This window comes from Lissotriton helveticus, chromosome 9 (assembly GCF_964261635.1).
Source record: "Lissotriton helveticus chromosome 9, aLisHel1.1, whole genome shotgun sequence".
Classification (NCBI taxonomy): Eukaryota; Metazoa; Chordata; class Amphibia; order Caudata; family Salamandridae; genus Lissotriton; species Lissotriton helveticus.
Genome location: NC_136070.1, coordinates 493,817,060 through 493,842,732, shown reverse-complemented (window position 1 = coordinate 493,842,732; position 25,673 = coordinate 493,817,060). Strand labels below are relative to the sequence as shown.

Sequence of the window (25,673 nt, the reverse complement as noted above, 5' to 3'; positions counted from 1 at the left end):
CTTTGTGTTTTTAACTCCAGCTATTTCTTTTCTCAGTACCACCTTTAATTGGACTTTTGACCTATATCTTAATGAAGTCACGGCTCTCTCCCGAGATATGTGTCTCTTTAATCAGTGATGTGCTTATTGTCATTTGCTTATATACATGGTGAATAAAAGCGTTACGATTAGGAATTGTTTTTGATGTTTTTGCCTGTTTCCACTTTTGTTGGAATTTCTTTAAGTAGGTAATAGGCAGACATGGGTAAAGGACCGATCCTCCCCACATGCGCACTGGTACTCTGAAGTGGATAGCATTATTGACTGTCTCATTTCTAGTAGATAAATGGAGTCTTTGTTAAGGTGACCTGATTTCTTTGTGCGGCAATTGTGCAGCTACAGTCATTTTGGTAACCACTGTGTAGAAATAACATGCACTGCAGAATGCTAAGATCTCTTGCACAATGGGCTTCAAAATTGCAACTGCGCAAATTGAATCAATTTACCAGAACAAGTGCTCATGGGTATAATAATAATTTAGGAGACATGCCCTAGAAAATAAATGCCTTATTATGGTCACATATTTCCTATTGTAAAGCAATGCCTAAGACTACCCATTTTAAAATGATCTAATTATTAGTACTTTAAACTTTTTTGTTGAATAAATCCTGATTAAGTGCACAGTCATTTTCGGTTTCCATTTGTGTATCTTATTTGGAACCTGAACTCATGTTTTTTAAACACTATTTTTTAAACACTAGGATCTAGAATCTCTGCACACATGTGCATTTGACAAAGTTTATTGATAATTTGCACACTACATTTGCACTCTAATGCTCATGCAGATCTCAGCGGCTGACTTATACAAACAGTTTAATTTACCAACAGTAAAGCTCCGTATAGTAGGTTTACATATTATTTATTAGTAGAATAATCGCTACACCTTTTGTCACTTCATTGCCCCACCTTTTTTTATCCTTGGGGTTTCATCTTATGTCCTGTGAAGATGGAAACCACATTTTCGTCTCCTTTAGCTATATTTCATAAGGCAGAGCAGACACTTTTCGTTCCCGCATGATGGCTGTTACCCGCTGGATGTAGGACAACTCGCTGAAACTCAATGGGGAGAAAAACGAAAGTCATAATTTTGAAAACCCCTGATCTTTCCGATGAGATGTCTGGAGAACACTGAACTAGACTCTGTCCCTGCCCCTTCTCAGTTTGCTAAAATTCTTGGTGCTATCTCTGAACCACTAACTTTCCTTCCGGACGCAAAGTAACTGTCTCATCTTTCTGCCTTTACCGTCGTAAGATGTTTCGCAAACTCAAGTTGTGGTGGGTAAGGTTGTGGGAAGGTGTGTGGCGCTCTAAAGGTTTATACACATATATCTAGTTGTTGCTGATTCTTTTTGCGGTGCTTCTGAGGTAGGGAGACCACCCACTCCCCAGCATGTGACCATGGTCAATTCTCAAATCCTCAAGTACACGCTAATATTATCATGCAGTATCGTCATTAAGAGGTGACATGAAATAACATATTCTCCATTTGCTTATTCTTCCTGCATTCTTGTTTATTTTGTTGTTAAGCTTCTGGTCTCAAGCTTTAAGCCAATGCGTGTTTCGTCGCCATGGGATAATACCCGCGACTTCCTCAGTGCTAAAAGACATAGAAATACATAATGCTATAGAACATAATGAGATACTGCATTGTCAGTGTCATTTTGAACTCAGCGTGACTTTGGTGCCTGTTGGAACCGTATACTGATAATCCTGACATAATAGTGACTTATCATGCACAGTTTATATTAGAAGTTGCAAAGTTAGATGTTGTACATTGTAAAGTTCTATAGTTTCATCATTGATGTCCTTTATTTAACATACTTCGTAATTTCTTAGCTTGCAAACATTGTGATATCTTGTTCTACTGTGGGCCTCAAAACATTAACAATATTCATTGATTATTTATGTGGTCCGAATCACAAGTTGCATGTGTGCACACCACTCCTATGAACCTTCTCGTATCTCATACTATTGTGTCTCACCAAGTATAGTGATTGCTTGGTTTCCAAGAAATTGATTTGTACCTGTTGTTCTAGTTGGGTTTCAGTTTTTCTGTAGGTATGTCAGGAAAGGAAAAACTTCTGTAAATGCTCATAGTTAGTTTGTATGCCTCCATTTTTCCAAATTACACATTTCAGAACTAAGAATTTATTTGGGCAGCCTACCTTTAGGCCGATTCTACTTACGTCCCAGATCCCACTCTGCTTTAATGTCATGTGACTTCTCCTGTTTTGTGCAAGCACCCTTGCTTTGGTAACAAAAAGCTTGTATCTCTGCTGAGTTGATCTGTATGTCAATTTAGAACAACGATCCTTAGAGTTAAATTTCAATTATTGTTATATCAAAGTTATTGCAACACTTCCCAAAGTAAAATTGGTATGGGCACCCTACCTTTTATATGGTTCTATTTCCGTCCCGGTGCCCAATTTTCTTATTCGTTTCCCATCAGATCCCTCGTGTGTGAACATTACCCGCCAATATCCGTGTCAGTAGCTCATATTGTCCAATTTATTCATATGTATGCCAAATTTAAGAAAACAATCCTTAGACATGGATTCCAAGTAAAAACTACATGAAAACAAATTTGACATGGTGTCCCAATTATTCAATCCTGCTTACTGGTAAAGTGCTCTACTGATTGCCACGTGTACTGATCCAGCGGTCCACCAACAACAGATACTGCACTACCATATACTCACCTGGGGCCATAAAACTCACAAGTGCTTAAAACCCGCTGGTGTCGGTTTAGGTTTTATCAAAATTTCACAAAACTGTTTAGGATTAGTTTATTTAATACTTCTGCTGATTTCTTTAATTAACCCTTTGCAGATCAACAAGTTCTTTCCTCTGGTCGATGGACCATTAGTTGAACTAGTTGATGGTGATAATTAACATAAGCTAACTTTTCTAAACCTTAAGTAAATTCCCACAGACTCAAGAAGTTTTCAAATCGTTATCTAAAATGTTGATGAATGTGAACAGTCTCAATACAGTGCAGTCACCATCATTCATAGGAGAGAAAATTCAATTAATGAACACAATGCATTTATCTCTGACTTGTGCAAACAACTGATGTAGAAAGGGAGAGGACAGAGAGAAAAGATCAGAACATTTACAAATAACAGAAAATTATATTTACCAAGGATGGTGTGGAAGACCAACCCCCTGGCCAAAGGGCTGGTGGGGGTCCCCTGAGATAGATTCAGGAGACAAAGACTTCAGGACAAAATAGTTACCTTCTCTAAGATACCGACGATTGCGCCACACCCCTCTCTAACACCCTCTTCCTGCTCTAGATTTCCCGTTTAAAGCGGTATTAGTCCTTCTTCAATGTTATCCGTGTTAGTACATTCATACCCTAGCTTCGCTAACCCAAAGATGTTTGTGTGAATGTGTATTAGTTTCCACAAATCTTTAATAATAACTTGTTAATTAGTTAAATGAGCGGTTTGCTCCAAGCAAGTCTCTTTTCTCCAAGACCTTGCTCCATCAGTACGATGGCGTGCTGTTTCTAACTAGCGTGACTAATATTAGTAACGATGAAAGAAGGACTAACCGTGATCATTGTGGCCAGGAAGTGGTCGCCATCTTATAATAGTAACAATCAGTGATCGGGTCATAATCATTCCTCATCCGTGTGTTGAGTGTGTGATATGTTGAGTACATATCAAGAAATAATCTGTGTATCATCATACAAAGTATTTTGTGAATTCCATAAATTTTCACTCGCAATTCGTAATTGCCGCACAGAGAGAGGCGAGAAGCAAACAGCAAGCAGGAAGCTTTGTGTTCTCCGACTCCCGGCATTTCTGAAGTGGGGTATCGGGACGCCGCCTGTTCTTGTGCAACACCTTGCTATTTCCCGCTCCCTCCATCCTCACCTCCACGGGTGGGAGGGGGCATGTATGTGAGCGCAGCTGCTGTTAGTCAGCGGCCGCCAAGAGTACCCCAGGTGCACCACGGAGGTGGACCGGTTAGTTACGGGTGCAGCCTGCGGAGCTCCTGGTGTCACCCGCTCACTGCTGCTGACGCAGTGAGAGGAAGCGCGCCCTGTTTCCCTTTGCTGCCCTTTGCTGCTGGACCTTTGCGTGGCACATTTGCCTCAGCTCACCCCAGCACATCAGCTTTCAGCTCTCCCCTCTGAAGCTAACCTGCTCCTGCCGGGAATTACACCACAAAAGCAGGAAGGAACGTGGCATACCAGCCGGTGAAGTTTACCCGTGGAGCTACCTGCGAAGATCAGAGTAAGTGACAGTAGACTAAATTAACAACGAAGGGAGGTAGAGAAAAGAGATAGGATTCCTTCTCCACGGGCACTGATAAATAAACAAGGAGAATCCTACTGCCAGTGTGCACCACAGTGATGGGGAGCACTCAGTGTAGTGTAAAATACCCCTCACACACCAACAGGCGAGGTTCTAATTAAGACTCTGAACCTCGCCTTTTGCACACTTTTTAACAGCACCAGCTAGGGGTATGGAATAAAGTTTTTTTCACTACACCCACTAGCCAGGTACTTTTTAATTTCTCACCATACCCTCCACTCACATTAATCCCCTCACGTGCACTCAACACACACCACACATAGTCACCACTTGTCAACGCTCCCTCGTAGTCGCAGGTCGTAGCGTGCCGCATCCCCTTAGCGGGGTGCGAAGACCCCGATGATGAAGCATGACACCAAGGGGCCTGTTGGTGTGTGAGGGGTATTTTACACTACACTGAGTGCTCCCCATCACTGTGGTGCACACTGGCAGTAAGTGACAGTAGACTCTTTTCCAGGGCGGGAATCTTTTGGAAAGCAGGGCCCACTGTGTGAAATGAGGACGTCTGCAAGGAGAGCTCCAACCTTTCCCAGAGCATGAGGTGCAGCTGTAAGTGGGCAGCAGGGCAGTAATTTAGACTACATTTGAGATGGGGTATTCTGGTCCTAGCATTGCCTTGAGGACCAAAGGACTGCAAACCGGAGCTGCATAGTGGAGCCGCCGTTAAACCTTGGCCAGTACCAAACACAGGCCTATAAGGGAGGAGTAGGGCAGAGGCCATTGGCCAGAAACCTTACTAAGTCACAGGAGTCAATAAGCCCCTCTTCTTATTGCTATAGCCGGCTCTGGGCCCCCGGAAGATCTGATTATCAGCCGTGGTAGAAGGAATCCCAAAGATCACCCGTTTAGATCACACTTTTACGTCCATGTCTCACTAGTCCGTAAATGGGTCCGAAAAAGAGGACGGCTCCTGACGAAAGATCAAGCCCTCAGACGCCCACAAAACAGGCCACAAGGAGCTCTATTCAACCACAATGCCCCAAATCCATCTCACAGGATGATCTGCCAAAGGGAACAAGGGGATCAATAACGCAGTTTTTCCACCCAAGCGGGAAAAACACCATGAACTCTGGCCAACAAACAAATCACTCACCACATGAGCTAAATATAGAAGCAGGTGTCTTGTTTCCCCAGGCAAACAGTATTTTAAGTACCAAGTCTGACTAAGATGGCCACTTAATGATTATCCTCCCCTAAAAAGAGAACACTCTCAAGCCCAGAGAGTTGGAAGGAAGGGGATGTCTATCCCTCCTCTGTCATTTCAGGTGGGGTATAGCAGGGGTACCAGCCCCAACCTGGAAGGGAAGAAATTTGACTCTCCCATCAAAGAGTACAACATCAAAAAGAATAACAAAGAAACGCAATACAACACGGAGCGAAAAAATGAGGTAGTGGCCCAAATCCAACGTAATAAAGCCAGAGATGAAGATCTCTCGATCTCTGAAGCTCCACATGTAGCTTCAAGCCCCTTCTTATCTATAATCGATCTTATATCAGACTCCCCAATGGAAGGAGTCTTTGCTGTCTCTTTTCTTCGAAATATTGGGTAAAAGATAGAGAGAACCCTAGAGCTGACCCCAAAGCTCTTAGGGCTCTCAGAGGCAGCAGGTACCACACAGCGTGAATATCAAACAGTGAGGGACATCAGTGGAGCAGTCCATAAATTATTCCCCACAAACGAAAGACAGAACACTGTAAGTCGAGCTCTACTATGTCAGTCGAAATAGATGGAGGTTCAGCTAGTCCTCCTACAATCAATAGCACTGCGCCTAGTCAACTTAAGTAGTAAAGTGGCTGCAATGGAAGATAAGATCACAAGAAACCTGGAGATTAAACTGTGCTCTTGTTCCTGTGCAATAATAATTGACAAGTGGGTGTACCTTCCAATGATTCTAGTGAAAGAGAGTGGGGTTACAACAGCACCTACTAAAATAAAACATGCCCCAGCATCAAGCATACATGATATTGGATTATTGAAGAAGGAATGAGCTCTGCTAAGCCCTAAGGTAAAGGTGTACTCTGAGAAAAAACAGGGGCTAGGGTCGGGAGCCCTGTGCTAGAGGCCGAGGCAACATCAGATAAAACACAGGTCAATGCCACTGAAGTGGTCAAGCTCATAATGAACAGCCACGCACCTAAATCCCCAATACCCTTACTATCTTCAGTTTAAGCCAGATGCACACCTGTCAAGAAGAGCGGAGAAAAAGATGAGAAAACAATTGCAGCTTCTAATCACAAACCAATCCACTGCACAAAAGGAATCTAAGGATAGGCAGTTTTACCCAATATTTTCTGCTAAAAGGGGTTCTAAAAAGGGATCCTTAATGGGCCTGCCTGATGGATACTCCATAGAAGACAACAACTGTAAAACACACGCAGGCACAGGTTCCACCGCCCCCGTCACCATAAGAACTAATTTTGCTCCAATAGCAGAAGCGGGACTGCGCCCTGTGAAAGCGGACACCAGCACCCAAGCCATGGGAGATATTCCTATAAAGGAAATTGATGCACCTCTGCAATCCCAGCTAATAATGGCACAGAAAACAACGACGAAAGGCACTCTTGGGAAGGATGTTGCCAACCCACAAGGAAACAGGCAGAATCAGTCAGTCAGTCCAAGTTTTGCGACTAGCTCGGAACTTCAGGAGTAAGGAACAGAAGAAGCTCTACTGACTGATGCAAGTACAAGCATTTTTGAAGTGGTATTTATGCCCAGATATTACATCAAGGGTTTATATGACATCCTGAACAGGAGTAATATTCTCGGTCTCTTTAAGCAAGTAGCCCCACTGAAACAAATCCAATCAGAAGACCTAGAATAGGCCAGATTCAAGAAACTCCAGGGGACACACTTGTTGGTTCAATCCTGGTGGGTTTGATGCAAAAGAATCTCCTTAAGGCGGTCCTAACAAAAATGAAAATCTATCCCGCTGGATAGAGGAAAGGGACGTAAAGCCACAAACCACAATAATTTCTTGGAACATTGCAGGGATCAACAAAATTGAAGAAGGGGAACATTTATTTATTTATTCAAGAAGTTTTATATAGCGTTAGCCTGATCGGGGGTATTGGAGCGCTTCACATCAGTTACAGAGCAGATGAAAAGAGAGCAGTACATAATACAATAGCGCAAAACAATCGTAACGACAATGACGAAGAGTTCCATTTCGAGGACTTCTTAACGCTGCATCCGAGAGGGGTGAGGTGTCAATCTCAAGCCTCCAGCTGCTTCTATCTGTTCGCTAGGGCTCAATCGAGGAAGAGGGTTTTGAGCTGATTTGTTAATTTAGTAAAAGAAGGAATAGTTCTGATGTGAGGGGGAATAGAGTTCCAGATTTTGGGCGCGGTACCAGGGAAGGACCTGGCCCCGGTTTTTGTTTTCGTGATTTTAGCGGGATGAGAAGTAGGGTGTTAGAGCTTCTGAGAGTTCTGTTCTGGCCAGCTTTTTTAAGTTTGGCCGCCAGATATTCAGGTTTGCCAGTGTGAAGGGCTTTGTGGGTGAGGCAGGCTGTTCTGAAGTTCGCCCGCAATTCTATTGGTAGCCACTTGAGATCTTTGAGTGCAGGAGAGATGTGATCAAATTTATGTATTCCTGTGATCATTCTGGCAGCCGCGGTGAGAGCTGTTTTCAGAGGAGCAAGATGTCTTTTCGTTATTCCAGAGAGGACTGCGTTTCCATAGTCCAGTCTTGACAGCACCAATGCCTGGGAGGCTTGTTTAACATCTTTGGGCGGGAAATAAAGATTTAATTTTGTTCAGTAGCTTCAGGTTAAGGAAGGCGCTCTTCACCGAGATCTTAATGTGTTTAGTCATGTCGAGTTTTGAGTCTAGGGTGAGGCCTAAAGATTTAACAGAATCAGCCAGGGTGAGGTTCTCATTGAGCGCATCAATAGCTTTTAGCCACTCTACCATTAGTGGGTTCTCTTCTTATTTGAAATGAGAAGTAGTTCGGTTTTGTCCGGGTTCAGTTTTAAGTGGTTACTAGTCAGCCAAAGTTGCACTTCTCTTAGTGTTTCATTGAGTCTTTGAATGTCTTTGGCCGAGGAGATTTCCAAGTAAATTTGAGTATCGTCAGCATAACGGTGGAAAGGTATGTTGGGTTTTCGGAGTAGGGAGGTGAGGGGTTCCACGTAAATGTTGAAGAGTTGAGGGGAGAGCACTGATCATTTGGGTACTCCCCTGTTGACGGGGTGGAGGTCGGACTCAAAGGTTTTGATTTTGAGTCTCTGGAAGCGGTTGTGAAGGAAAGAGGAGAACCACTTGAGCACCACCTTGTCTAGACCGGCCCTGTCTTCGAGAGCCTTGAGGAGAAGTTTGTGGTCTACTGTGTCGAATGCTTCCGATAGGTCTAGGAGAATGAGGAGGCAACTTTGGTCAGAGTCCAATGATTTGTTGATGTCATCAATTATGTTTAGGGTTGCGGTTTCAGTGCTGCAACCTTTCCTGAATCCCTACTGATGGGAGTTGAGAAGGTTGGTGTTGTCCAGGTGTTGGGTTAGTTGTTGGAGTACACATTTTTCTAGGATTTCAGAGAGAAGAGGAAGGTTGGAGACGGGTCTGAAGTTGTTTAAGTCATTGATGTCTAGGCCTGGTTTTTTTCAGCAGTGGGGTTACTTGTCCCACTTTCAGACAATCCGGAATGACTCTGGTTTTTAGGGAGCTATTAATAATCCTGCACCAGAGTGGGGCTAGGTGGAGTTTCAACTTTTTAGTGAGTTGAGCAGATAGAGGATCTAGGGCATGAGATGAGGGTTTGGAGGTGGAGATAAGTTTGACTATCTCTTCTTCAGGGATGGGCTGGAAGAGTAACCAGGGTTTAGTAGTGAGAGAGGGAGCGCTACCAAACACACCCCCAGGCTGCTATCGGAAAGGGGGGCGCAATTGGTGTCGAGAGATCGCCCGATCTTGGAGATCTTATCATTGAAGAAGTTGGTGAAGTTGTCGCACCGTTCTTTGGATGCCAGCTCTAGGGACGTGTCAGGTTTGGAGGTTTGGTGTCTGATGATATTAAAAAGCTCCTTGGGTCTGTTCTTGGCACTATCCAGTGCAGAGCGAAAGAACATGGATTTTTTGTTTTTGATATGACTGTTGTATTTCTTCCGGAAAGTTCTAAGTTGGTCGCGATGAATGGTAGTGGGCATGGTCCTCCTGCGTCTTTTTGTGGCTCTTAGTTGTCTCCTTTCATCATTGATGTCTGAGTCGAACCATGATCTGGCCAGAATAGGACGATTTCTTTTAGTTTCAGGGGTGCAAGTTGGTCAAGCAAGGTTATCATATTCGAGTTATAGAGCGAGGTGAGATCAGTTGTGGAGAGCTTATTGTCGCTAGGGAGGAGCAAATTTAGCCTCTCTTCCATGACATCCAGGGGAATCTGGGTGATATTTCTGGACCATTGAGGGGGGTCATGAACAGGAGTAAGGATTAAGACTTTTTGGTTGATGTGGAATAAGATCATGTGGTGATCAGACCAGTCAACTGGAAGAATGTTGTTGTCGATCGTGATTGCGTCCCGGTGGGCAATGATGGCATCTAAGGTTGCTCCTTTGTTGTGAGTTTCTTCCGAACAGAAGATAATTGTCACAGAGGAGGTTTTTGAGAGATTGAATTAGAGAGTTCTTGGTTTCATTCCAGCATAGGTTGAAATCACCCAGGATTAGGAAGTTAGTGTCTTTTAGTGCGCAGTGGGCAATCAGGTCGGATGGGTGTTCCACAAATGTGGGGGTGTTGCCTGGAGGGTGATAGAGAAGGTGACAGGCTAAAGGGCTGTTGTCCTTAGTCTTAATGATGACAGAAAGACATTCAAAGGAGCTGTACTTGCAGGAGTCAGTTACAGTGATGTCTATGTCGTCCTTGTGGATGATGGCTCCACCTCCACCTCGTGGATCTTTTCTATCTTTGTTGAGGATGGTGAAACCTGGGAGTACAAACATATCTAAACAGGGAGCAGAGATCTCATTTAGCCATGTCTCCGTGATGAACGCAATGTCTAGATCATGCGAGAGGATGGCCTCTGCTAATTCCGTTGCATGCTTGGGAGCTGATCTACAGTTAATGAGCAGGCAGTTAGTGGATAGTTTCTTTTTGCTAGGATACTTTCCTGATTGGGCCCTGGGTATGGAGGAGAGGGAGGGCGGGGGTCTTGTGGCTTTTGAGAGGGGGGTATTCTCTTCTGAAGCCTGAGATTACTTGGATATTGGATTTAGAGGAGGCTGTGTGAGGAGAGTATGTAGAGGCTAAGTCTGCTGCTTCTTCCGCAGACATTGCTGCTTTGGTCCTGGAAGGTCTTTGCATCTGAGCTACCGCATCCTTAATTGGGGGACTCTGAAGCCTGAACACAGGGGATTTGAATTTAGTGCGGGTCTGTAACAGGATCTCAGTGTCAGTTTTTGTGGGCCTCTGGAGTCGGTTTTTCGAGGGTGGAGGAGGGCCTGGAATGGGGTTTTAGGAAGTTGGAGTTGGTCGGTGAAGAGGGCCTGGTATGGGATTGCTGGGGCATTCAAGCCTTGTCTAGGTTGATTAGGATTTCGTCAAGGCCTCTAAATATTATTTCTATCTGACTCTCTGATAGGGTCAGCCGGTGCATTATGTTTTCCGGGGCAGGGGGCATGCAGTTGTGGGTAGGGACCGCCCTTGAGGTGGGGGGGCAAGATCGCATTGTGGGGTCCAATGCTAATTTGGTCGCCCAGACTGCCACTGTCCACGATCCTCAGGAGGGGGTCGAGTCGAGAGCTCTTCCTCAGTGGTTCTACAGGATTAAAAAGGGGGTCAGTAGACCAAGCTCGTGGGATGGTGATGGGGATTAGGGGAGGGTGACTCTGAGGGGGTGAAGGGGTCAAATCTACCTCGAAAGATTGAAGGTCGCGATTAGCATGAACGGAGGAGTGGGAGGAACTTCTAGCAGAGGGGCTGAATGGGGAGGGGGAGTGGGTATTTGCGTCACCTGGTGGGGAAGGGTGACCGGGGAAGGGGGTTGGGGTGGGGCAAACCGAAGGAAGTGAAGATGGGTGGAACGGAGAGCAGGAAAGAGGGAGTCGAAGGCCTCAAGGTTCTCATTGTTAGCCTGTATCAACACTGTGCCATTTGAGTAAATGGTCACTGTTGTGTTCCCGTTTCTAGTCGTCTGGTTAGGGAGAGAGGCCGTCAATTTACAGCTATGTATGGTGGTCGTCGTTTTATATATATGAAGTTGCAATCTTAGTGTAGTGATCCAGTTCTCAGGTCTGTCCGTGTGGAAGATAAGATCCATCTTTACCTGCCCTTTGGAGGTGCAGTGGTAGGTGTCCACAAATAGTGTTTCAGAGTGTTGTCTGATTAGATTGTGTTTGCGGTTTCTTCTCGCTTTGATGGAGAGATTGGGGGGTAGCTAATTGCAAAGGCGTTCACGCCTAGCGGTTTCGAGTAGATCAAGGGTGAGTTGACGGAAATTGGGATGCCCGGTGACTTTGTTTTGGTTTCGTGTGGTTGGCAGACATGTGGGGGCCGTCGCTGCTATGGGCGCCGAGGGGTGCAGTAGGTAGAAAAGGCCGCAGAGTAATGGATCAGCATTGAAAGTGCTGATCCAGATCCAGTGCTGATCCAGATTCAGTAGGGAGATTGTGGTGAGTGATGCCGGGGGGTGAAAAAGACACAGACAGAGCAGGTACCTTTGTGTGGGCCAGGAGTCACCAGCATCTCTGGGGCAGTCGGAGGGCAGATCTGGGCTCCAGGAGGATGACTCAAATCCTGATCAGGGATCTAAGAGGGTCAGGTACTGTGTTGGTTCGGGTTGCGCTCCAATAATCGATCTAGGCACAGTCCTGAGCTGTGTGGATACCCCGATAGACAGACAGATGCCCCTTTCCATTTGCAGGAAGGGACTGCCGGTGGCCATCTTAGGGCCAGGCATCAGCGCAGTGCCAGTCGGGCTCCCCATCAAGCTTCCTCTGGGGTATATCAGAGGAGGGAGGAGCCGCGCTTCCGTCCGATGAGAGCTCCGGTGTGGAGGAGCAGGAAAACTGCGGAAAACGGGGCTGTATGCATTGGGATCATCAAGCGAGGTCCACAGCGTCAGCCATCTTGGGGCCAGGCAAGGACTCCATGCAGATCCGGAGCGGAGTCAGGGGTCTTTATCAACTACCTTCTCGGCAGGTCAAAGGGGGTGGAGCCGCGTCTTCCGTCCGATGAGAGCTTCAGTGTGCAGGAGCACGAAAAACTGCAGAAAACGGGGCTGTATGCATTGGGACCGTCAAGCGAGGTCCACAGCGTCGGCCATCTTAGGGTCAGGCAAAGACTCCATGCAGATCCGGAGCGGAGTCGGGCGTCTTTATCATCTACCTTCTTGGTAGGTCAAAGGAGGTGGAGCCGCTTCATTAATCCAAAAAGAACTCCGGTGAAAAAAGCGCAAACAAACAGCAGGGAACGTAGATTAAAGCATTAGGTCCGCTAGGCGTTGTCTATGGTGTCGGTCATCTTGGGGCCAGGCAACACCATCGAGCCCGAACCGAAGCAGAATCAGGGAACCTTCCTGGTTTTAATCCAGCCAGTGCACACACGGGATGAAAGGGGAGCCGCACCCAAATCACATGCGTCCTCCGGTGAGCTGGAATGGGAGCCGGAGTCATGCGGCACTTGCTGAGAGTGGGCCCGTGAAGCGTCGGCACCGATCTTTGTTGGCACTTCGTCGGCAACGATCCTCATAATTCACTCGCGTGGAGCGCCGGCTCCGGGTTGCTGCTCCTAGCCTGGGGTGCCCTCGCTGCAGGACTCCTGCGGGTTAGATTGCTGGCTGACCTGGAAGACCAGAGAGCACGACCGCCTGTAAGCCAAGGGCACTCTCCGAGTACTTCGTCTGTTGCCCTGATCGTCACCGGTAAGTCCTGGGTCCATATAGGTGAGGGCTGTGGCGGGGTGAACGGGCCGGGTGGGATTTACACTACAATCGTGATCCCAAACCCGGAGCCCGATTCGGAGATCTTCCTCCCACGGCCTTTACATACAGGACTTTCTGACAAGGGAAGATATATAATGCTTCCAAGAGACTTGGGCCATGGCCCGCACCCCTCTGGCATGGCTTTATGAATATCACTCTGCAGCAATGAAAAATAACATTTTGGCTGACCATCAGATGGACTCTCTATCTTTCTGAAACATGCCTGCCGGTTTGTGGCTACAGAAGTTCAAACTAGGACTCCCGAGCTTCAAGCCCTTTTGATTAAAGGGTTGCATTAAAATTTTCTACCACTACGTCTCCTGCTAACCAATTGTTACATCAAACCTGTATATACTAACACAAGAATATATGGATCCCCTGACACATTCACTAGATGACCTTTTATCTAAATATAAGACCCATCAAGTAATTATGTGGGGGACTTCAACTTAAGGGGCCTAGACAAAACACCTAGCGCTCCGAGTCGCAGGAGAATCATTATTTAATTTACTTTACAACTACAAGCTTATTACAACCCATGCTTTAAAGGAGGCATGCACACCACTATGGACCCCGAAACAAACCTTTAGGAACATCTCGACGATTGATTACATCTTGGTTAGTAAAAGTATTTCGGCAGGATTGAAAGATTTCGAAGTTGTAGATGGAGCTGAAAGTGATCACAGACCTCTAAGGGCCACACTACAACTAGAGGCACCGTTATCTACCTCCTATAATCCAACTGGGGAGGCGAGAGGAGAAGAAACTCAAAAGGTTCCTCAAAGGATCAAGTGGTCAGTGAAAATTGGAGACAAAATGAGATCATGGATCGAATTAAAGCAACATGGCCCCGAATCCCTTAAATATGTCTCATCAATAAAAGTCTGGGATGCTATAGTAGGAGATCTACTATTGTACCTGGGAAACGGACAGCAACAGCACTCTGGCAACAAGCTCTTTCCGATTATTGGCTATCCACATTTTTCTAAGGGCATAATTGACGGCAAACGAGCCATACTAAAGGCACTGTTAGTCAAGAAAAGAGAGGGAATCCTAAAAGAGGGTCTCTTCCTCACAGATCTGAGGCAGCTTACAAAAGGAAAATTTGGAAGCAAAAGAGAGAACATATTGAAAAGGAATGGCTGAAAGTACTCTCCCTGATGAAAGAGAAGAACCTTAGCAGTCTCTGGAGGTATATTAATCAGCTGAGCAACTGTGGAGGGTCAAGAGTGAATAGGGTTGCCAAGAGGGCTGGCTAAGCCATGTAAAGCATCTATACACAAGCAACTCATTGAAAGAAGTCTCCACAGAAGCAACCAAGAGGGGAGCAGGGCACCGTAGGCCAAATACATTAAAACATCAGAATTCACCCCACAATATAGAAAAAGGTCATATAGTTCTGAATAGCCCAGAAGCAGGACACTGCAGGCCCCCAGGCACAACATTCAAAGCCAACGCGGTCATCAAAAAATTAAGAAAATGAGGAATGATGGAGCACCAGGACCAAATGAGTTACCATCTCCGGTATTTAAATCGGCACCTGAGTTTTGGGCAACTGCCCTAACACTGCTTTTCAATAACATCTTTTTAACAGCAAGGGTATCGGACTCTTGGAGAGGCTCCATACTCTGTCCGATTTTCAAGTAGGGTGACCTCTCCAAACCCACAAATCATAGGTTAATTGCTCTTCTTGATATAGAAGCAAAGTCCTCTGCACGTCTCCTTATGAAAGATTTGGAGCAATGGGCACAAGGAGAAGGCATCATTCCACCTTATCAATCAGGATTTAGGTCACATTCTTCGACTATGAATAACATCATAGTACTAGCCCATTTATCATCCCGGGCAGTTAAGAAGAAGAGCCTTCCGCCGTTTTGTTGTATCATCAAATTACAGCACTGCCTTTGACAAAGTTGGCCACAGAAGGCTATGGTGGAAAATACACAGATGGGGGGTCCCTGTATCTTTACTAAAAGCAATAACATCGCTATATGAAGACACTTGGGAATGGTTCAAAACGAGTGCTAACACAGTGTCCTCAAAAATTCTCACAGACAATGGACTTTAACAGGCCTGTGTACTGGCACCTCTTTTATTCAATCTTTAAACGGTGGATATGGGGGTCGCCCTGCAAGACCCCTGCCTAGTTTCTCCAAGGCTGGGCAGGATGAGGTTGCCAGTATTACAATATGCAGATGATACAGTAATAAAGAACCATACTAAAGTTGGCATTCAGAGAGCCCTGAATGTGCTGGATTGCTTCAACCAAGATAACCATTTACTGATCAATCAGGGGAAGACCAAGGTAATGGCGTTTGGGAAACACCAGCACAAAAAGCAAGCCCATTGGTTCACTGCGGACCAACAAATCAACACAGTAGCATCTTATAGCTACCTTGGGTTATGGCTCTCAGAAAGGGCCACCTCAAATATTCATCTAAAACATATTAAAACTAAGGCCAATAATGTTACTCACCTGCTAAGACAATGAAGCCACTATTTGTTAAGTCCAACAGCTGAGCCGATACTGACAGTCTTAAGAGCAAGACTACTCCTGTCATCAGCTGTGGTCACCTGGCCTTTGTCAGAGAGTTGGACAAGTTCCTAAATACAGGTCAAATCAAGGCATACAAATCAGTGTTCCAAATCCCGCGAGCAGCAAGGAAATAAAGGCTAAGATTGGAGCTTGGCCTTCGAAGGTCGGACTTCATAGGCCAGGGGGACTTGATAAAGTTGCACATCAAGATCTTGAGGACCCCGTAAGACTCACTTAAACACCAAATAGGGTCCGTTTTTGAGTAGAAAGGCACAGCCTGGCAGATTAGCAACAGCCAGACCATCAACACTTTAAAGATAGAGACAGCAAGTCTACAACTATCCAAAATTCCTATATACTCTTGGAAGAAAGCGGTGAATAAGCAGGTTCTGGAAACATCATTTGCTCTTGCCATCGAATCCCTCAGTACCAGTTCGCTCACAGAACCACTGGACAATTCATATATTTTGGGAAAGGCTCAACCGTACCTGTGGGAGGCCCTGTCAGTGGAGGCTCACAGGAAAATACTCTCTATGACACTCATCACGCTAGGTATCACAGACATTAACCCAGCATGGGCTCATAAGGGGATGAGCAGTGAGTGCAGGCTATGCCTCTTTGTTAAAGAATCCTGGCTACACCTTCTGTGCTGCTGCCCTAAAATGAAAAAGAGAGCCAGCAATTTCTTCACCCGCTGCTCATTGCCAATGGAGGTAGGACCTGCAGGGAGGCCTCAGCTTTGTATTTCTCAGACTCTACGGCAAGAAACTTAGTAAGACTCGGGAAATTTACACACATAATTAGGAGTGCCATAAAGGAGGTGTCACAGGGAGAGGCTGCCTCCTTGCTATTTTGATGGCCCTCTTTCACCTCCTGTTATTTGGGCCTCGCAAAGGGGTGATTTTGGCCAGGGGGACCCTGTGAGGTATTACTAGGGCCAATATCTTTACTCATAGCTCGTTTTTTCATAATTTTAGAATCGCCCCAGTTCCTAAACTATTTTTAAATAAATCACAAAGAGTGTGTATAAATGAATTGAGGAACCCAAGCCCTCGTAAGGAGGATGGCACCGAAGGACTGGGGTGCGGGCAGCGGTCTAAAGCAACATTTTTCTTAACAATTGTATTTTAATAGATGTTATTAATTTTATTTTATTTATTTATTTATTATTATTTGTATCTCTTCTTTTTTTGTTTTATCTTTTCTTTACTGTAATGATTTCAATTAATCGAACAGTTAAAATCCACATAGCTTCCTTCCTTCTTAACACAAGTTATCTATTACCACCAAATGGATCCCTAGGTATGTGTTCCATACCATACAAGTTGAAGGATTTGGGTTTCCCTTGTTCTGCACACGTCATCATATGTGCTACTATAGGGTATCTCATGTCATTGTATATGACAGCTCTCATATGTTCTCTAATTCTTTCATGGAGGGATCTAATAGTGCTGCACCCATATCTTAGATTACATTTACACTCAATAGCATATCTCTGAAATTTGATATTACAATTAATATTTGAGCCAATTTTAAAGATCTCATTCTGTACACCAGAGAACGCTTTCTTTTTGTCTGATGTCCATTTACAGACTATACAGTACCCACATTTAAAGAAAACTATTGTCTGTTTGTGCAACCAGGGTTTCCGTGGGATCGCCGTACAGAAGCTGGGGCTCAATTTTTTCTGTGGGTCGTACCCTGACGGAAAGATGTGTCAGGTTTTTGTGAGATGAATACCTCCATGCTTTTGTCTGTTGCAAAATGTGCCAGTTTTTTTTCATACTTTGTGGTAATAGTCTGGAGGTGTTGGAAAAGTCAGTCATCATTTGAACTTCTCTATATTGACCTCTTTTTTCGACAGTTGTTTGAGTGTATCCGCTCTTTGTATTTTGTGAATTCTCTTGTTTGCCTTTGTTACAGTCCTTTTGTCACAACCTCTCTTAATGAACCTGATAGAGCGCAGGCTCACCTGCTCAACATATTCACCTGGGCCCATATGTTTATATATACATTAAACAGGTAAACCTACACTCAAATCAATTGGGGTTTTACCATTTGGATTTTACCATTTATCTTACCAATCCAAGTCACCGATACCTATAGTCCTAAAGGATCAAGGGAGTTAGAGAGAAAATAGGTAGCGATAATAACATTTAGCATTTCATAAATAACCACCAACTCGGGAAAGGATTAAAATCTTTATCTAAGTAAAATCTTTGAAAACGTATAAACATGAAAACTCAAATTAATTTCTTATTATGTTTTGACTAATGCAGATTTAAAAACATAAATATTTCAGAATAATTAGGAGAGAAAATGTTGTTAAACATTTAAACATAGGGTGGGTAAGAGAAAAAAGGAAAACAGTACAATGACAAACCCACACTTTATAGTTACCTAGAACGGTGTAATGACCAACCCTGATCATAGGCTCAGTCAAAGAATAAGGATCCCAAAGTATAAGTGCCAGCAGGAAGGAACAGGTGCAAGCCAGAATCAGGACAGCGTACTGACCAAATTGGATCAGGATAGGACCACCACAGGCTAAGACCAGCACCACAGTTAAAGTTCAAAATGCCAGCGTTGTAAACCCTCTCTGCAGCTAAGAGTCCAACCCCGATTGGGTCATCGAACTCCTCCCCAAAACCCCGATTGGGTTATCAAATCTTCTGACAGAGTGCTCCGCCAGCAACTCTGCTCCCGATCACCTATTGAGTGCGTTGGGTCAGTGACAGGTCAGCTATTCGGACAAGTCGGACAATCTAACTAACTAAGCCTACCCTAGTTATACTATTTTTCAGGTCAGTGTACCACCCCCAAATGTTGCAAATGTGTGAATCCCACAATTTTATTGGACAAAGAACGAGGAGTAGTCATCACACCATGCTTTTCTAGAAGCAACTTGTCAATCATGTCTTCAAGTCTTTCCCTCCCATAACTTTATCTACCCATGTTCTTCATTCCTCCCGGTAGTGAAATGTATCAATAATCATTTTAAAACAATTTAATCAATTCAGCTTCCTCTGGCAAGGCAAGAAGTTCACTCTTCTCCGCCTTCCATGTCCGTCTTGGCCATGATTCAAGGCTACAGCTTCTGTGCCTTCAGGACATTTGTCGCACAGGCGAATTTTCTCCAAAGATGGAGTTCAGCAAAGCATTTAGGCCCGTAATTTTGGTAACATGTAAAAATAGAAAAGAAACAGTTTTAGAAACACAGAATTAATGTATGCACTGTATACCACTTCTTTCTACTCTATTCCCATTATTTTTTTTTATACTATTGCATTAAATATTAAGCGAAAACAAACAGCTTAGCAAAGCAGTGATGCATGCTTCTTGCACATTAGGACACATAACAGCCATCTTAGTTCTATTGTGCAGAAGCAAAAGTTTTCCCACCAAGCATGTCACGTGGGCATGACAGACGCATGCGCAGTAGAAAGTCCCGCGTAGCGGCAGCCATTTTAGTGCAAGCGGATTATAGTTAGCAAAAGCACATTGGCAAGCTTCCTCTAGATGCCTAATATGTCATGTAATGCAATATTAATAAGACAAAACATGTTAGTTAGTACATTAATATTATTATCGAGAGGGTTGAGTACGAGCAAGTCACTTTACGTGTGAAACCTTGCTCCATCAAACCTGTAGTTCATATCCATTACACAGTTATGTAAATCTGTATTGTGACTACAGTTGTGTCTTGCACGCACCATTTCCCCATAAGGTATAGCCTGAATTTGATGTTTCAGATGTGCGCTTGTGGTATGTAATACAGCATTGCATGCTGTTTGTTTACGATACAAGTTGCTTTGGATCCTGTCATTATGTATGTATACCACTTCATCCAAGATTACCACTCTCTGTGTGCTATATTGGTAGGTGAACTTGATGTTGCTCTGGTTATTGTTTAGATGGTTACAGAATTCATGTAGATTTTCGGATGTCCCTGTCCAAATCATAAGACAATCATCTATGAATCTGCCCCAATATAGTATAAAGTCGTTCGGTTGTGTACCTTTAATGCCCCATATCCATTCCTCTTCGAATCGCCACATGAATAGATTTGCGTATTAAGGAGAGAATCTAGAGCCCATAGCTACTCCTTGTTTTTTCTTATACCAGTCATTTTTAAACAAAAAACATTGTTACCCAATATTAGTCATTTCTACTCACATTTTTGTGTGGCCATAAGATGGCAGATCTCGAATTCAGTATGTGTTCTAAATCTTGGATCCCCAAGTCATGTTCAATACTCATGTACAGAGCAACTACGTCCAAGGTTACTAAAGTTATGTTGGATTCCCACATTATGTCCGTCAGTAGGTTAAGGATTTGTTTAGTATCCTTTATGTTTGACCGTAACTTGGATACAAGAAGTTGTAGAAAAATATCTACATATTCTAAAAGCCTTTCAGTTGGTCCCCCTAAACTGGAGATTATCGGTCTGCCTGGTGGAAACGGTAGCTTTTTATGTATTTTCGGAAGGGTGTATATACATGGGTATCTGGAGCGGTCGACTTTCAAGTACATATATTCACTATCATCTAAAAGACATGAATCATGCCATTCCTTTAGAGACTGATTGATCTTATGTGTTAGTACCCATATTGAGTTGTTCCTCAGCTTTGCATAGCACATCTGGTTGTTCAGCTGTGACAGTATATCCTGTTTATTATCACTAGTGTTCATTACCACTATGTTGCCCCCTTTATCAGCTTCATGGATAGTGAAACTGTTGTCCTCCATTTATATTTTCAATGCATTGCGTTCTCCCGTAGTGAGGTTGTCTGGTTTTTCACATCGTGTTTTATTAGCTTTATCTAGATTATTTAAGATCAACTTGAGAAAGATGTCAATATTGTTCCCCATGGGTAAGTTAGGTGCCCGTTTTGATTTTTCTTTGAGCCCACTACTTACATTCAGGTCCATGTGGATATTCAAATCCTCCAAAATTCTACACGTTGTGGTATGATCCCCTTCATGGTCAGTTATTGAAATCAATGTCCTGGTGTCGTGTATATCCTGTACTGATAAACCACTCCATACATAAATCCTTTTGAGATTCATTAATTGTTTTGACTGCCTGGGGATTGAGTGCAAAGAACTTTTTTATCTTCAAATGTCTAATGTATTTAAAAACATCTATTTTCATCTTACAGACATCCCGCACATAATTCAGGCAGAAGCTCATTCCCTTTTGTAGAAGTGAAATTGAATCAGTACTGAGTGACATGTTTATAAGGTTGATCACTGTGATGTCGTCTAGTTCCCTTTGTTTCAAGATTCTGTTTTCATTCCCCTCTTTCCTTCCTCCTGAGCTGCCCCCTCTCTTCCCCTCCTTATTTTCTTGTAATGTCCATGTATAGTGTTTATTCTCCGTTGCCCTTTTTTAGGTCGAGCATTCAAGGCCTCTTGTATATACTTTAGTACATTCTTATATGTGTATGTACTTTGTGGGCTTTTGAGATCAGCCCTAGGACTTGTCTGCTTCCGCTTAGGGGCTTTTATCTGTTCAACTGCCTCTTTTTAACTGTCTTGATAGAAAACGACCAGTAGAGGTCAGTAAAATACCAGAATCATTTTAGCTGTCTCTAGATTTCAGTCCATTCAAATTGTCTTCCACTAGCACCCATAGACAATAATATTTTTTTCAAATCTTGTATTTTCAGTGATATGACCACCGAAGGCCCTGATTTTATATTAAAAACAGAGCGTTGGACTATACCATTTCCCGCTGAAAGGCAATATTTATCTCCATGTGTTCCCATACCTGGCGTGTCACACAGTTTGGTGCTTACTTTCCCTCCAAGTTAAAGAACAGTAGATGCTAACGTGCTGCATAGCTAAATACACATAAGGTCCCATAGGCAAGACCGATTGCATTGCAAATGCTTGTTATCCTCTGTACTTCCCTTTAAAAACGGTTGCTGGTAAGATTATCCTGTTTTGTTCCATGCCCACTCTCTGACTCACTTTCACTGGTCTGTGGAGTATTGAGTGTGGAGAAGCTTGAGTTTATTTATGTGTTGTCTGATGTTTTAGTGTACATATCTTTCCGTATGAGATGGTCATATTTCTTGGCAAATGTAAAAACCCTCCCAGTGCCATAATCTATCTCATCTCTTTTTAGTTTCTTAACCTCACATTGTTTTATCTCTGTCTGATGGCTGATCATAATATAATTCAAGATTTTGTCAATCTTTTCTGTTGCCTCTGTTAGGTTCAGATTTTTTATCTCCAATTCCAATGCCTCTATCTCAGTTTTTAGTTTTTTGACTTTTCCCTGTGATTTTTCAATTAAGATATTCATTAGATTAATGGAATTCGAAGTCAATTCCTTTTTCCAAGATGCTAGCAAGTCCCCATCTAAGTCGTCATATGTGGGGAAAATGTGTAACCTTAGGCCCTTAGGAATTGTTCTGAGTTTAATGTATTGTTTTAGAGTGGCCCCATTCCACCATTTTCACATTTCATTTCTTTTAAGTCTCTCAAGTCTAGAGAATTGTTCTCTCAGTCCCTCGTTATCCAGTGGGTTACCAATTCTACTTGTTTTCGCGAACTCATCCATGTGCTTCCTTTAAAGTGTCGAAAAATAGTAGGCCAAATTATTATTGTTTAAAAACCTGACTAATGTAATTTCATATATTTATGACTTTCCAAATATCTGCCGGAAAGAACCCAAGCCATACAGAATACTCCTGCAAGTCTAGTACTATGCATTCCCTCTCACTCTCTCTCTCTTATCCATTCACTCTTGCCACTCATTGTCTTCCCCTAGATAAAAGATTAATCTTTAAGGCTTCATGCTTATGCCAGATTGCTCTTCAAGGCATGAGCTCATCATTTCATTCAGCTTCACATCACTGCCTACGCCCTAAGCCCCTATCATTAAGAGAATTCTTCAAGGTTGCTGTTCCTTCACTTACCTGGCAGCTGAACATTGGAACATATTGTCTCTGCGTATTCACATTGGGCTCAGTTGTCTTCTTTTTTTGCACAACAATTAAAACCTGGTTATTCTCTGAACATTCATGCCTCATAATGTCCCCTAGCAAAAGGACGCTCTTGTTGGGTACAGAGCCACACTTTACAAAACTCTCATTCATTTATTGAATGTGCACATCACCATTTATCAAAAATATTTTTTGATTTAGAAATAACAGATGTTAATTCACTTTGGAAAGAGCATAACGCATCTGAAGCTACTGAAATCCCCAAACAATTACATGGACAATTGAAGCTTGAAATGACCAGGGCCCGTATTATAGATATGGTGCACTGTCCCTGTTTGCATTGCCGCACTTTACAAAGGTATTCAGAGATGCCACTGCAGGCGGGTGCATTGAATGACCGCAGCTGCATGCAAGGGGATTTGTGCAGGGTCTGTGGGGTGCTCTCATTGAATGCACTGACTGTTTCCAAAATGATTAGTCTTAATAATAATGCCTGGTGCAACTGAGAGGAACTGATATAAAGTGGGGTAATCTGACTAGACACCAGGTTATCAGAAACAACTTACCTAGATATATAGATACAAATGCTTGCATGGTTATTGCAAAGGAATGTAGACAACTAACTGATTCTTAGTTATTTTTCTAAGTGCTATATTTGCCATGGTCAGCCCTGCATATGGGAACATGCTTCACTTTTTCATCTATGTGCCAAATATGAGTATCCAGTTATCCAGGTAAATCCAGTCTGCATTCTTTCAGCCTGGTAAGATGCCCTTGCTAAAGGTCAAATACTGGAACACCCTCTGCAGAGTAAGAAGTTCAAATTGTGTTATTAGTCTTGGCACATGTGTAAATGCAGTCTTTGCCCATTTGCTCAGCTAGTACCCTATTAATCAGAATGACCAAACTCAACAGAATAGTCTCTGTCATAGTGAAGAACTGATATTGCAACTGATTGTAGTAGCAGTGCACTGGATATCAGTTGTTCTGGTCATTGCAGTGTGGGACAATTATCATAATTCTCAAAGACATCGATAATGTCAAAGCTCCAGGACAGAAAAAAACTCACAAAGATACATATGACTGTAAACAGAATTGAATCAGTTAAGGGTTACTAAAAAACTCCTCTTTTCACTAATCACTACATCTTTAAGTCATTATCCTGGTTGTGGCAGGATGGGCCTAGCTATCTGTTTTGGGGTACAATTCATGAGCTGCAAAAGTCTCAAATCAGTCTGCTCAGTTGATTACAGTTGATTACAATTCTGGCGCCTAACGCCACAATACCATTGCGCTAGTATTAAAGCATTTCCTGGGGTGGCATTTGGAGAAAGGATAGATTTTCAGATTGTGTTTTATTGTGCACTATGAACATCAGTGACACAGGTACACACATTTGGGCTGTAGATAACATTTTAAAATATTTACATTTTTGGAAGACCTTTAAGCCCATCCATGATAGGGGGTTGTATCCCTGTGCCATGGTCTTTTTTCTGAATGTGACAATTATGTTGCTTAAACATGATGACCCCCATTGTCTTGTAGTGCACCCACAAAAAAGATATACTTTTGGCGTTTAGAATTATATGGTGGTGCAACCTAGGGTCAATGTTAACATACAAGGTATAAAAGACATTTTCACAATTTAATTAAATTGCTCAATACTTTGCTGTGTTTCTGAAATGAACAAACATAAATCCTGGAAACCGACCTGGAAATTGCTATCCTTAGAATATTATTTCTTTTCTGTTTTTTTATAGGGTTCTTGTTCCACATGCCCTATATTAATTTGAAAATATTTCTCAACATCATTACCAGTCAAAGTAGAATAGGAAATGATTTTCTTTTTTCTAATTTTCTAATTTCTAGGCAATCTATAGAGAATGTTGGTGGGCGTCAGACTTCCCTTGTTATAATAAGCTAATCAAGAAAGCTTGCAAAAATTGACTATTCTTTCAGGAAATTGAATAAAATGTGACAGTTTTCTGACATTGAACTCACTCAGGAACTTGTCAGTCTATAGGGAAGTAGATTCCATGGGGCCTGTTTACAAACTGCGTGGCATATTAGCAACAAAGTGGAGAAGAGAGGTGTTAGCCGCCTTGGCTTAACGCCTCTCTTCGCCACTTCGGAAACGCTAGGCTGCACCATATTACCAAGGATATGGTGCAGCCTAGCGTTTCCCCCTGCGATGGCGATAAGTTTTACAACTTAACGACTGCGCTGGCAGGGAAGGTTAATTTATGTACGGGAAGGAGTCCCTTCCTGCACATAAACAAAGCTTAAATGCCATTTTGTAACTTACATGTGTGCTGCTTTATGCAGCACACATGTAAGTTACAAATTGGATTTTTAAAAAGAGATTTGTTTATGTACAAGAAGGTACACCTTCCTGTACATAAACAAACCTTGGCATTTTGCTTTTTCCATGTGTGCTGCACAAGGCAGCACACAGGGAAAAAGCAAAAATGAGGAGAAATGAAGCATTTCTCTTCGCTTCGCCACCCTAAGAACAGGTCTGAACTGTTCTTAAATTCAGCGCTACCACCTATTATCGCCAAGCTTGATAATAGGTGGCAGCGTCGAAGTGAATGGGTGTTGCGGTGGAACCGCCACCGCAACACCCACTGCACGCCCCCTTTCACAATGAGTTTATCGTGAAAGGAGCCCTATTACCAAGGCAGAGTTAAGTCAATTAATGTGGCTTTAAGCCACGTTAATTGACTTACCCTTGCCTTGATAATAGGGCAATGCAGATATCGCCGCGTTATCGGCAGAAAAGTGCCGATATCGCGGCGATAAGGAGCTTGTTAATATGCCCCTGCATTTTGTAGTTCTTTAATAGTTCTACTAATGTACTACAAAATGATATTCACAATCCTAAAAGGTAAATCTTTACCTCCACCACT

General features: G+C 43.2%; 1 protein-coding gene across 5 annotated transcripts in view; it reads left to right on the top strand.

Annotated features, from left to right (window-relative positions):
• Positions 1 to 25,673, top strand: part of SYT16 (synaptotagmin 16) — a 690,595-nt gene that overhangs the window by 645,044 nt on the left and 19,878 nt on the right. The window lies entirely within an intron of this gene.